Raw genomic sequence first — 14,504 nt, 5'->3', positions numbered from 1 at the left:
CAGGCGCGGCGCCGGCCCCGCCCCCGTCCGCAGGCAGCGCCCCAGGCCCGCCCCGCCCGCGACCCCTTGAACCCACGGCGGACCGTTTCCCGCCCCTCCCCAGCTTCTCCTAACACGAGGCTGGTTCTCGGCTTGCAGGGCGTTGAAAACGAGCTCGTGGAGCCTCGCGTCTCCTTTTCTGGGGCTCGGGCCGCAGGTCTCGCTGGCGCTGGGGTCGCCGAGGACGGCTGTTTTTTTTCTTTTTTTCTTTTTCCTGCTCTTCGTGTCGGGCCAGGAGTTTCTCTTCCGGGCCACCGCTAAAGCACCTTAAGGCCGTCCGTCGTTTGCATTTCAGGAAGAGTAATTCTTTATCCTCCAGATGTAACGTTTTCAGAAATCGCTATTCCGTTTTGGAGTTTCTAGTCCGTGAAGAGGATATAAAAAGAGGCGCAGGAGTCAACAAGAGGCCCCAGCGAGGATCGAACTCGCGACCCCTGGTTTACAAGACCAGTGCTCTAACCACTGAGCTATGGAGCCTTCCCGTTACCTGTTTCGTTTTAATCCAGGGACATTGGAAGTAATATTACTCTTGCTGGCACTCTGAAAGCAACTGACCACATGCATCCATTATCAGTGATAATCATGAAGAGTATGAACCGTTAGAGAAAAACGCCTACGGTATGACAAGCATTAAAAAAAAAATCTCAAAGTCCACGCTTACGATTACGAGACACTAAATCATCCCTCCGGAAGTCAAGTATACAGACAAGGGCTGCAAGGGAAAATGCAGAAAAGAAATCATATTCTGATCGCATTATGAGTGGTTCTTTTACATGTGATAAAAAGCCTCCACTCTATTGTTTATATCACAAATTGTATCGAGTGTAGTACTTACAGGGAAATGGGGGGGGAGGGTGTCTTTGCTTTTCATAAATTAAGCTATTGATTATGGGTGAATTAATTGATTTAACAGTATTTATTATTGAGTACTCACCTACCTCTAGACTCCGGTGGTAAGGTGAATAAACAAAGTTCTGTCCCTGCTCTTTCTTTAATGGTTAGGATCATGAAACTGTACTCATTCTTTTTTGCTCAATGAACTATTGGAAGGAAGGAAGTTATGGTCACAACATGACCCCTTCCTGCGTGAAGGGGAGAATGAAGGTCATTTGTCCCAGTGCGCTGCCGGCCTCGCTTCCTTACCTCCTTCAAGGGTCTGCTCACTGTTCACTTACTGGACCAAACCCTCCCTGACCCTCTCTTTGAAACTGCCCCATTCTCCTTATCCTGTCCCTTTTACCCCCTACCGTGTTAACCTACTTCCCTGTTACATAATGTACTTTATGATTCGTTTCTGTCTCTCACTGTTAGTGTGTCAGTTCTTCATGGCCAAAGGTTTTTGTTTTATTCCCCACACCTAGGCTAGTGTGTAGCACATAGTAGGTGCTCAGTAAATGTCTGAATGAATGACATCTATGTTCAGGTCCTAAGCTGGGAGGAATCAGGCAAGTGTTTGGGGGAGACGGCTTCTCCTCTCCCCTCGACTTTCACTGCCTCTCCATCCAAGCTGGAATTTTGCTAACACCCTGTGTCTCCTTGGCCTGTGGGCTTTTCTTATTATTATGTGTCCCCAGCCCTTTGCTCTGAAGTCCACTGTCCTAGTGCGTGGCCTATGTTCCTCCTCTGCTTTAGAACCCTCCAGAAGTTTCCTGTTGTACTCAGGATAAAGGCCAAACTCCTCAGTGTGATTTTTGTTGTAAACAAACTTTCCCTGTCCCCCAGGTTCCGCTCTTTGGCACCCCCATTTCTCGTTTCTGGATTCTCCGGCACGGAACGTCTGGGCGTGAGTTCAGCGCCTCGTGTCATTTTCCCAAGCGCATCGAGAGCTGCCTAAGTCCCCATTTCAGAGGTGATCCAAGCGCGTTTGAGTTTTCTAGGGCGGCCTGACAAAGCCCCGCACACGGGTACCATAGAGATGTGTTGTCTCGCGGTTCTGGACGCTGTGGGTCCGATTCAAGGTGTGGGCAGGGTTGTTTCCATTGAAAGGTTCGGAGGGAGGACATGTCCCAGCCTGTCTCCTTGGCGTTGTAGATGGCCGGCTTCTCCCCGTGTTTCGTTTCTTTTCTTTCTTCCTTTAAAAAAATAATATGTTAATGTTTACTTATTATTTCGAGGGAGAGAGAGAGAGACCGACCGGTCTGTGCGCCAGCGGTGCAGGGGGACAGCCTTGGGTCCGGGGGCGCCGCCACGTCGCAATGCGACGCGGCTGCTGGTGATGTTCTGGCTGTTCTCGGTGGAAGGATGGGGGCGGGGGAGGCGAAGACTGAGGAAAAGGATGGAGGAAATGCGTCCCTAGCCCTCCCACCTCCCCCCGTTTTGATACCTGGCTTGCAGAACGAATTTAGTAGCGCCAAGTCCCACTTGGTGGGCTCCCCCCAGCCTTCCAGATCACACTCGAGGGGGCCGGCGGGCAAGGGAAAGATCTTGAGCTTTGGGGTCTGGTAGACCTCAGTTCGAGTCCGGGGACACCTGGGGACACCTGGGGACACCTGGGGACACCTGGTCCCGGCCGCCTTCCGCCGAACTGCAGAGTGGGACCGGCTGCACCGCGGGGGCACTCGGGTTTCAGCCTCGGAGCCACCCGGTTACCAGCCCAGCTCTGCCCCCTGCTGGCGGCATCTGTGTAACGGTACCCCCAAGGCGGCACCTGCACGGAGGGACGACAGGGTCGAGCTGCCCAGGGTGGTCGTGGGGGCAGACGGGACGTAGTGGGCCTCGCCTCCCCTTCAGGCACCGCCCACCCGGACCCGCACGGTCCCCCGTCTGCTTTCTCGCCTTCCTTCGGACTGGGACGCAGGGGCTGTACCCCTGGCCCCAGAGACAGCGATCTCTCCCCCTTTTAATCCCTGGAACATCGGGTCACTGGGTCACTGGACCCTTCCCATCAGCCTTTTTCTTTAAATGTTAACTTATTTTGAGGGGGGAGGGGCTGAGAAAGAATCCGGAGCAGCCCGCGCAGGGCCAGGCCCTACAAACCTGTGAGGTTGTGACCTCAGCCAAAATCAAGAGGCAGAGACTGAACCCACTGAGCCTCCCAGGCCCCCCCTCATTCCATCAGCTCTTAACGCCCTTGAGTCTCTCCCACAGAGACCTTGAAACGAGAGGAACAGAAAGAAGGGGCCTCGCCTTCCGGAGTCTGGGCCACAGAGCTTATTGGTGGAACCACAGGGCCCACGGCCTGGAGCATGAACAGCGAATACAGACAGCTTGGTTTCCTCGCATGTGAAATGGGCCGATGAGGAGATGGTAAAAATAATGGGAACAAGAATACCATCTCATCCGGGTACCTGGGAAGAGCATATGACACGATGCATATAAATACTTCACCCAGAACCTGGCATCTGGGGACTACCTAATCAATATCAATTACTTTTTAGACATTTTTTAAACATTTATTTATTTTTTAGAGAGAGAGAGCACAAGCAGGGGAGGAACAGAGAGAAAGGGAGACATAGAATCTGAAGCAGGTTCCAGGCTCTGAGCTGTCAGCATGGAGCCCTATGTGGGGCTGGAACTCATGAACCACAAGATCGTGACCTGAGCTGAAGTCTGACGCCCAACCTACTGAGCCACCCAGGTGCCCTGATACAAGTTACTTTTATTACTAGTTTTGTACCTAGGGGATGAAGAGCATGGGGCTCATAGGGCCCGAAGCCCCTTCTCTGTAGCCAGAGCTCCTTCAGGCACCTGCTGAGTGAGCCGTTATCACTCTGCTTTGGGAGCTGACACAGGAGTGGGTGAGTCATGCCCAGAAACGGGAGATTCTCTCACCTCTTGAAAGACCACGGATTAGAATGAACCTTATTAAAGTCAGACAGGGCAAGGGCTCAAGGAGGCGAGGGAGAGGATAGTCTTTCATTGCAGCAGCTGTCTTCTGTCCTTTCCCCCTGCTCCCCGTGGGGAGTTTCTAACCCCCAGCAGCCATAGGATAGTGGAGTTCGGGTCCGGACTTTTGGTGGGTAGAACGATACTGGAAATGGTTAATTCAGACACTGGATGGCAGTTGAGACACTGAAGGCATCTCAGGAAGTTGGCCAAGATTTTTGGGACAGTTTTATGGGACCACGAAACTCTCCCCAAAGAGCTCTTGTGTGTCCCTTTGACCTTTGTGGGAAGGGACAAAAGAAGCCATCCAGTCTGGGCAGGAATACGGAACTTGAGGGGCTTCAGTTCATCCAGCCCCGGGGGTCTCAGTTCTGGCTGCACATTAGTTACCTGGGGGCTTTAACAGATGTCATTACCCAAGCCCCAGAAATTCTGCCGCCACATCTGAGAACCTGAGCCTGAGAACCTGAGAACTTTCTATCTTGTAGATGAATACACAGCGACTTTGAGAGCTCAGATAACAGACCCCAAATAAAGACCCTATAGTCAATTATTGGCCTCAGGGTCTGAACTTGGACCCAGGACTGTCGCCATCACCCTACAGCAAAATTTCCTTGGCCCAAACGCTTAGAATTGGTATTCTTGCAGAGAATGGCCACCATGTTTATGTCATTAAACATAGATCTAGACTTCTTATTTGAATAGTGTTAACATACTTGGGAAGGACTGTCAAGAACTGAGACTGTTCTGGAAATACTTGTGGTCCATGGTTCCAGGATCTGGTGACAAGCTCAGGTTCTGCACAAAAGTAAATCTTTTAATGTTTTTTTTTAAATTTATTTTTGAGAGACAGAGCGAGCAGGGGAGGGTCAGAGAGAGAGGGAGATACAGAATCTGAAACAGGCTACAGGTTCTGAGCTAGCTGTCAGCCCAGAGCCTGACGCAGGGCTCAAACCCATGAACCGTGAGATGACCTGAGCTGAAGCCAGACACTTAACTGACTGAGCCACCCAGGTGCCCCACAAAAGTTGGTTTTAAGTGGTAACTCATCCACAACAGCAGTGTGACCTTGGCCGTGTTACTTAACCTCTCTGAGCTTCCGTATCTTTATCTGTAACATAAAGATTTCCATAGAGAGTCAACACAGATTAGTTCCTTGATTGTGAAGATTGAATAGAATAACGTCATTTGTGCCTTTTAAGAGTTGTTATTAGTCTGATGTTTATATTCGGGTGTACTTGCCTTCTGGAATGGTAGTTCTCTAGCAGGGTGACTTCGCGCCCCAAGAGAGCATTTGGCAGTGTCTAGAGATATTTTGATTGCCCTAATGGGTGGGGAGAGGGTTGCTACTGGCATCTCGTGGGTACTGGTCAGAGATGCTACTAGACATTGACTGTGTGCAGGACAGGTCCCCTCCTCCCCCGCCCCCAAACAGTTATCCAACCTAGTGGTACCAAGGACAAAAACAACCGGCTCTGGGTATCTGAAAATAATTGAGAGCTTGAACACCGGAGCTGTTGGGTGATATTAGGATGGTATTTCCTGGGTCTTGCTCTCGTGAGGAGGCAGGGCAGTGGGGCTCTGGGGAGAGTAAACAGCTCCATCTCTACTTTCAGCCCCCACGGAGGGTAGACTTTCTACCCCTTTGCCTCGGAGTTCCTGTGTAACCTGCAGGCATTAATTACATTGGCATTTATACCCCTGAGAGCCTAATCTTGCACCTAAAGCTTCGAGTCGCTGGCATGAAAGACTTAAATAACGCCAACATGATTGCATCAGGTCCCACGGGAGGGCTGTCTTTCTCCACGGTTGTGCTTGGGGCACGTGGGAGTTACATTAGGTCTCCTCTCGCAGGAGCTCATCATTTGTAAATGACGGCCTCCTAAGTTGTGACACCGGGCTGGCAAGTGGAAAACTTACTCAGCTTTCTCGCTGGAGCCTTGTGTCTTAACTTATTTATCTTAAAAAAATAAGCTAAGCAACATACTGCTAGGCAAGCTCTGATATGCGAGGCGAGGAGAATGCGTGTAAGAAGTCTCCGTAAGAGCGTAGGACTCCGTCAAGGTTATCGCGGTTATTGATTTTGGCTGCGGTGGAGCGAGTGGGCGCTAGGTGGCGCTACGCTCTCGCAGCAGAAACGAGCTCGGCCCTGGACGTCGTTATTAATGTCAGTGCCGGAGTGCGCACACCCCGGGGTGAAAAATATAGTAACAGGAAAGATTTAGTTCTTAAAATAAGTCAGCAGCCCAGTGAAGCCAATACTGCCGTGGCAGGTACATTTTCTTGCTCGAGCTGAAGGAGAAGGGTATTAACTGCCCACAGGCATCCGGCGACAGATATCAAACGATAAAAATACACAATTAAATGAAGCCACGCAGCAGGCCTGGCCTCAGGAGAGAAGGAGAGCCAGCTGGGCTCAGCCATAGGGCTGGGGTCTGGCACTGATGTTTCTCTGGAATGACTGTCGTGTAAATGCGCAGTTGTCACGTGGACACCCTTTTTGTCGTCTGGTTGGCTCTTTGCCAATTAGGAGAGGCCTGGCCCCACACTTAGGTGCCACGGTTCCCGGCCCCAGAGTTCACCTGTTGGGTCCGGGCTCACCTTCCATACCCATGTTAGAAGATCACAGGAGGCAATGGTTGGGAGAGGAAAGGGGGAGGCGCTGTTTGAGTGTTGCCATGGTGACGGGGCTGTAGCCTTCAGGGAACTGCTCAGGCGGCCCAGAGCAGTCTCAGGCGTCTGTCTCACTCACTTGATGGGGTTGGATTTGGACTCACTGGATCCTATGCAAGCACACAGAATCTTTTTCTTTTTTAATTTTTTTTAATGTTTATTTTTGAGAGAGAGAGACAGAGAGCATGGGGGAGGGGCAGAGAGAGAGGAGACACAGAATCCAAAGCAGGTTCCAGGCTCTGAGCTGTCAGCACAGAGCCTGACATGGGGCTCCAACACACTAACCGAGAGATCACGGCCTGAGCCGAAGTCAGACGCTTAACCAACTGAGCCTCCCAGGGTCTCCTGACTCTGGTAGCCATGCCATGCAGTGGCCCTCTTGTAGCCATGCCCGTGGAGTCACAGGGGAGCAAAGCCCTGCTTTAGAAAGGGGCGGAGAAAAACAGGTGAGAGGGTGGCTTTGGGCCCAATGGTCTTGCATCCCAGCTCTGCCACTGACTAGCTATTTGACCCTGGACATGTCATTGTGCTTCAGCCTTGGTGCTGTCATCTGTATAAAAGGGGCAGGGAGCTTGCAAACACTGCTCCAGATGAGCTCCTGCCAATTGGAAATGGAGGACACTCACAAATGAAGGGTCAGACAGTCCCGTGTGATGTCGGCGGCAGTGTTACACCAGAGGAGGGACCTCAAAGGGACATGGGCAAGTGCCGTTTGCAGCACTTTTAGCCCTTTTATATTTTTGCTTGTGGCTGCCTCAACTTGGTCTCTACCCAAGGGCGGGAGGGCCTAGGGGCAGCAGGCACGTGCCACCACCTGCAAGGCAAGTAATACCACACACAGGGCACATCTGGGGAAATAAGGGCCCGTCACTGTGGACGGTCGTCTGACAGGTGCAGAGAAAACTCACCTGCTTCAGGAGAAGCAAAGTTTCTGCCTTTTCCCTCAGATTATACAGTGTCCCAAGGCTGCTCTGGGAAGGAAATGCAATGAGTTCTTGTTCAGTCATGAGTGATACTTCCAAGGACACACACACACACACACACACACACACACACACACACACACTCCTCCACATAGATGCAGAGCTTTGTTTTTATTCTGAGTTGCACACGTTCATCATGTTATAGATAGCCAGGAACTCAATGGGTGTCTTACAGGGTGGCTGTCCTCATGGTCAGTTAAGAAATTTGCCAACATGTAAGGGGGATGTGAACCTGCTGGTCCAGGTCCGACCAAGCGAGCCCCTTTCTCCTCCCATCTGGTTTAGAACAGGCCAGACCCCTAGCCCTGGGGTATTAAACCAGGGCTGTCTGGGCCGGTGATGCTTCAGGGTAGAACACTCACCTTCCTGCAGTGACAAAGTGGTAGACAGTCTCCAGCACCCTTCTGAGGTCAAACCTTTGGGTTGGAAGTGTTTCTTGAAATAATTCTGATTTGTTAGTAGCTCACTGTCTCCCAAACCTCACTTCAGGACCCTGTAGGGTCAGATCACCTTGTCTTTTCATCTTTTGCTCAGGACTTGAGCCTCCTGAAGCAGGATCTCTGGGCTTTGGGATGGGAAGTACATTTGACAACTCAGCCTGTCCCCTACCAGGACATTTGGTGTCATCAGTTTCAGGTAGGATGGCTTGGGAGAGAGAACTAGCATTTGCTATGGGCACACTACATTTCAAGTACTTATTAGGTGCGTTATATGCACTTACCTGGTAAGTACCTGAAACATGCCTGTTTAGAGATGTCTTCAAGGGTGACCTTGTCTCTAATTAAGCAGCTTGAAAATGACTTGGGTTTAAAGCTCAGATCTGAGCGCTTTCCGATGCACTGTCCTAGTGAAGTTTATGCCTTAATCAAGACATGTTTATTTAAGCATCTTCGCTGCAAGGAGTGCTGTCCTAGGTAACCTTGAGCAAGGCAAAAACATGCGGGCCATGGTGCCTGCCCTTGGGGAATTACAACATGGTGTGGGAGGAAGACATGGACAGAGGTTAATGAGTATGATCACAAATGCCCAGTAAGAAGAGATGAAATGTTCGCAGTGGGAGAGACACTGAGTGGTCCGTGGAGCTTCCTGGACAAAGTGGGGGAGTGAGTCAGTTCTTGAAACACATGGAAAATTTGGGTGGAGCTGGATTGGACAGGTTATAAGAGACGTGCTCCGAGGATCCAGTACCAAATGGTGTCAAGTGGTATTGATTCTTTCTGTGGAGAGGTGGCCGGCCTGAGCAATGTGGGGGACACTTCTCCCCAGAGTCTTGCTTAGAGCTTGGTTCCCTCATCCCTGGAATGGCTCTTGGGGTTCCCCAGAGAGGGAGGATCAAGCAGATGAGCTCAGTGACCTCATCTTGGTCTCCCAAGTCTAAGAGCACCGTTAGAACTTATAAGCCCCTCCCTCAAACCACCACAAGGTCATCTTGTGGCCTGGGCGGGTAGAAAATCTAGTCTATGGATGCCTCTGTCTCTTAATCCCAACTCTCCCTATGGCTGTGAGTCCCTTTTCCAGCAAACCCAGCGGGCAGTGGAGTGGGGAGGGCACAGATCTGTATCAGGCAGCCCCACCATTTACCCTACTACTTGACCTTGGCCAAGCTGCTTTATAAACTACAATTCTCTCATCTGTAAAATTCAAATTAATATATACTAGTTTATGCCTTAAAATTTTTTAAATGTTTATTTATTTATTTTTGAGAGATATAGAGAGTAAGCAGGAAAGGGACAGAGAGAGAGAGAGAGAGAGGAGGGAGACACAGAATCTGAAGCAGGCTCCAGGCTGTGAGCTGTCAGCACAGAGTCTGACATGGGGCTTGAACTCACGAACTTCAAGATCACGACACCTGAGCTGAAGTTGTATGTTTAACTGACTGAGCCACCCAGGAGCCCCCTAGTTTCTGCCTTTTTACGTTACTCTGAAGCTTCGGTTGGATTGTGCATAAAATCATTTTATACAATTCTGGTCACCATGAATAAAATACATTGTGCTGTTAGCCCTTCGTTGCTCTGACAAAATGCTTGTTGTTTGAAACGAGTTGTCACTGGTGCTTCTGGAGTATACGTGGCCTCGTGTCCGAGTTCTCCTCCTCCTCCTGATGTTCCGAGAATTCATTGACCATCCTTGCCTGTAAGTCATTCCAGTTTCTTGACTCATTTGACAAATGCTCATCGAGAACCATCAATGTGCCAGGCAGGCACTGGGAGGGGGGTCAGTGATGAATACTGCAGACGCTGTCACTGTCTTGTGAGTGCACCCTGGCGTGCCCACTGTGGGAACGCGGTTACCAGGCACACGGGAGGGCATGCTGGGCGGCCAGTGACGGCCTGGTTGACCTTGTAGCTGGAGAGTGGCTGATTTTCAGACAGTCTTCACCTGCTGCTGCCTTCTCCCTGCCTTCTCAGTGCCCAGGATGCCAGCCACCCACCAACACGTCTTTTGTTTGCCAAGGTGCCGGAGGGATGTAATAAGAACGCAACACCCCACACCCAGGTGAGGCTCAGTCCTCTGGGCTGTGGTTTAGGAACATCCTTTCAGTCTCTCTCCTGACAAATCCTTCCTTCTCTGAGTGCGGCATGTCGGGGCTCAGCTCTGACTACGTGTTAGAAGCTCTTGGGAGTGTTTGAAAGATGCTAATATGCCGGAGCCCACCCTGGACCGACAGAATCAGCCTCAGGGGCAGCACCGAGCATCTGAGCATTTTTAATGTTTCCCAACTGGTTCTACGTGGCATCAGGGCCGAAATGGGTTCTTGTCAAAACCTTGCAAGAGAGAAGCTTCTTGGAGTGGGGCTTTCGGCAGGCAATTTATTGGCAGTCCTTGGTGAGATGGTCTCAAATCGATTTCCCCAACTTTTCCCCTACGCTTCCTTCTGAGCATTTGAACTGTTTGGTTAGGAAGACCTTGTTCTCAGATACAACTTCTGGCATTTTGCTCCAAGCGCGCTTGCTTTTTATTTTTTGATGAGTCCTGAAAGCTATTTCTAGGGGTGAGGTAACCTCTTGTCTCTAAAATGGGACAAACATACTTCATAGTTCTCTACCTGTAAGATGGAACAAAATAAGAGAAAATTGGGGGCGGGGCGGTTAATTCATGTAAGACATTATTCATTAAGTTCTTGTTATGTGTCCTTAGGGTGTGTGTGTGTGTGTATGTGTGTGTGTGTGTGTGTGTGTGTGTGTTTATACATACGCATATGCACGAGGTGAGTAGAATCGGGTTTCTACCCTGAAGGAGCTGTCAGGGTACTGGGGAAGGAGCCGTCAGGCGGTGAAGACAGGAGCAGGGCCCGGGGTAAAAACTAACGGCTTAGAGTTGGTGCAGACTCTGCCGCAGGCCTCTCTTGTCTGGATTTGAATCCCGGCTCTTAAACTTTGGAAAAGACATTTGACCTTTATATACGTTAGTTTCCTCCTCTGTGAAATGGGGGACAAGAACTCATAGACCTTGTCAGCTGGGCTGCTGAGAGGATTAGATATGTAACATCTACAAACCGTGTAGACTGGTGCCTGGCCAGTGTGAAGCATGTGACGAGGGAGGGTAATTATTGTTGCAAGATGACAGTAAGAGCCGTGCTGGGTTTCCCATTTTTCCACGACGATTCAAAGATTCTGAATCTTTGAGACAGTTGCCCTGAACTTTAACATCAGGGGGTCAGGGGTCCAGTTCCTTCTCCGTTGCCAGCCTTGTCTGTGATTTAGATGCTGTGAGAGCATCTTGGGTATGTTTTAACGAGTCTTAACTTTTTAAAAAATGTTTATGCATTCTTTGAGAAAGAGAGACAGAGCGTGAGGGGTGGGAGGGGCGGAGAGAGAGGAGACACAGAATCTGAAGCAGGCTCCAGGCTCTGAGCTAGCTGTCAGCACAGAGCCCGATGCGGGACTCGAACTCATGAACTGTGAGATCCTGACCTGAGCCGAAGTCAGACGCTTCAAAACTGAGCCACCCAGATGCCTCTGACCTTCTTGAGTCTTGATGTTCTGGTTTGTTAAATGGGAAGACTCTGTTTCGCCGAGCTAGCATGAGGATAAGGCCCCCACGCTGGGCCTCTGTGCTCCACAGACGGCCGTGTATCCTGCAGAGAAGAGCGTGTGCCTCCCTGGAGCCGGGCACTGGCCGCACGCGGGGATATTCCTAAGCGCGCAGGGACGCGGCGGGAGGCAGCGGGGCCGGGGGTGTCGAGTGGGGAGAGGAGGGTTTCCAGCTTGCAACCTGGCAACATGAATCCCTACTTTGAGAGTTCTTCTTTCCTCCAATTCATCTCTGTCTCCCCCGTTGATAGGATTGTAACTTTGCATTTGACCTGGTGGGATTGAGTGTGCCCCTGGATTCAGGGTGACGGCGAGCTGTCTGACACTCCCGTCCGCATGACAGGATAAACTGTCCTTGAATCTACGCCACAAACTGAAGTGTAAAGCTATTCGACAGGTCTCGGGCAGAGCGTGTTATGGGACCCAGGAGGCTAGAGTGGCTCTTCCTACCTGATGGATAGTTTGGAAAGACCGGGTGTGACCATGACTTCCCTTTCTCCGCAAAACGAAACCCACCTTTGAGTGGTGCCAGCTTGCGTCACCACATGCCAGGACCCGTGGTGGACGCATGCAAGGCGTGGCGGTCCCAGAATGCCCTGCTGGGGCTCACCTACGGACCGGGGAGGCCGAACCGCTCCGGCTGGCTGTCTCCCACTCTGCCATTTCCTTCGCAGGGGTGTGCGAGGTTGGTAAGGTGGCTGGAGATTTCTCTGCAGCTACAAATTGGCTCAAAAATCCCTATGAAGAGTAAATTGGAAAAAAAAAAGAGTACATTGGTATATAAGGCATAAAATCAGACAAAAATCTAAAAAATACCTAACCATTCACCCTCTAACTTTCTGCTCCAATTCCTTCCTGAGAAGTAAGCGTGCAGGGCTGAGGGGGGAGCATCAGCGCACATATGAGTAGGGAAAGCTGAGGCAGTGAGTTCCATGTGTAGGAAGGAGTGAGGGTTGGGATAAACAGTCATTGATGCAGCAGTTTGGGGGAAGCAGTTTGGATTCTCTTCTTCAGTGATGGCTTCCCTGAAGGGAACAGATTCCAGAAGAGGGGTCGTCTGTGCAGTGTGACATTTAATGGCTGTATTTTCTTTAACTGAAAGCATCCTTTCCAAACTGAAAGGCCAAGGAACACTGCCCTCGAGTGATGTTCCATGAAGACTGGTTTGTGGTCACAGGGGCCCAGGACTCCAGTGCCTCTTGGAAATTCACAGCTCATGTTGGCGGTTTAAAGGCTCTGAGAAGTTCTGCAGGGAGGAAAAAGGTTTCAGTTCATTTAACCAAGCACTGCACCAACTTATTTCAGCATGAAACCTGTTTTACACGTATAATGCCTACCTTTTGGGAACCTGGATTAACACGAGGGGAGTAGCATTTCCCAAGCTTCTTCCAGGAAACGGGCTCGACGCTTTATAGCCATTATCTTATTTATGTCGTACATTAGCCTCCTGAACGGCACATTTTCATTTCCACTTTACAGATCAAGAAACTGAGGTTTAGCAAGGCCAAGGCCAAGGAGTTTGCTCAGGGTTACACAGCCAGTGGATGGTGGAGCCAGGCTTTTAAATTTGGGCCGGACCACTCCAGAAGGCATTCTTTGTTAACATCATCACTTTTCATAACACCTTTTCAACCAAGGGGGTGGGAAGACATAGAAACAGTGAAGGACTTAGTTGGGGGTTTGGTCAGGTCCAAGTTTGGCTTGTTATTTCTTTTAAGTTTTTTTAAAATGTTATTTCTTTATTTTGAGAGAGAGAAAGAGAGAGGGCACACAAGCACACAAGTGGAGGAGGGGCAGAGAGAGAGAGAATCCCAAATAGCCTCCGGACTCAGCTGGAAGCCTGACAGGGGGCTCGATCTCATGACCCACCGTGAAATCAGGAAGTGAGCTGAAACCAAGAGTCCACACTTAACTGACTGAACCACCCAGGTGCCCATTTTGACTTGTTTATTCTTCCCGGTGGAGACAGTCAAGATCTTCCACCTTGGAGGAATCCATCTCCCTAGAGATAAAGGTCTGAGAGTGGCCAGCCCCCCACACACCTAGGGATTATTGTGAAGAGGCAGCTTCCCTTGCCAGGAGCTCAGGGATGTTTAGACGGATCAGCGGAGGCCAACTGCCTTTATAATGGCCTTTCCATTTCAAGTAATCCTTCTTATGTAGTTTTGAAAATATTTATTTATTTTGGGGGGAGCGCAAGTGGGGGGGGCAGAGAGAGGGGTACAGAGGTTCCGAAGCAGCTCTGCGCTGACAGCAGTGAGCCTGACACGGGGCTCAAACCCACCGACTGTGACATCATGACCTGAACTGAAGTCAGACGCTTACTGAGCTGCCCAGGCGCCCCTCAACTAATTCTTTCAGCAAGTTGCCCCCTTTCACATCTGCTGAAACCCTGCAGGCTATGGAACGTGTCCCCAAGTTCTGTTAGAGAATCGGTCGCCCACGGAAGCCAGCAGAGCAAAAATGTCGGAGGAAGCGACCTGCTCCACGGTCTGTGGTCACCGCCCTCCGATGCCTCGCGTGGGAGGTGCCTCTGCGGGAGGGGCTCTGGGGGGCGGGGCCTGTCTAGGGCTTAGAGAGTCGGCCACAAGGTCGCCACCGCCAGGCTGGTGACCGGAGAACCGAGGACACAACTGCTGTTGTCAGGCTTGGGCCGCGCAGGGGGCTCCCAGCTCTTCTCACTCCCTCCTGGCATGTCGTGGACGCCCCTCGTGTGACAAAGGGGCTTTGCCCTCAAGCCCGGCCTCACAGCACGGTTTAATATAATTTTTTTATGTCTTTATTTTATTTTTGAGAGAGAGAGACAGAGCGTGAGGAGGGGAGGGGCAGAGAGAGAGGGAGACACAGAATCAGAAGCAGCTCCAGGCTCTGTCAGCACAGGGCCCAACGCGAGACTCGAACCCACGGACTGTGAGATCATGACCTGAGCGGAAGTCAGCAGCTTAACCAA

At 50.8% G+C, this 14,504-nt stretch overlaps 1 non-coding gene across 1 annotated transcript; it reads right to left on the bottom strand.

Moving 5' to 3' along the window:
- Nucleotides 1-443: 443 nt before the first annotated feature.
- Nucleotides 444-516, bottom strand: TRNAT-UGU. Its single transcript has one exon. It is a non-coding gene; the product is annotated as a tRNA-Thr (tRNA).
- Between the last annotated feature and the right edge of the window lie 13,988 nt (nucleotides 517-14,504).

Source organism: Suricata suricatta, chromosome 3, assembly GCF_006229205.1.
Source record: "Suricata suricatta isolate VVHF042 chromosome 3, meerkat_22Aug2017_6uvM2_HiC, whole genome shotgun sequence".
NCBI lineage: Eukaryota > Metazoa > Chordata > Mammalia > Carnivora > Herpestidae > Suricata > Suricata suricatta.
This window is presented reverse-complemented; position numbering and strand designations above follow the sequence as displayed.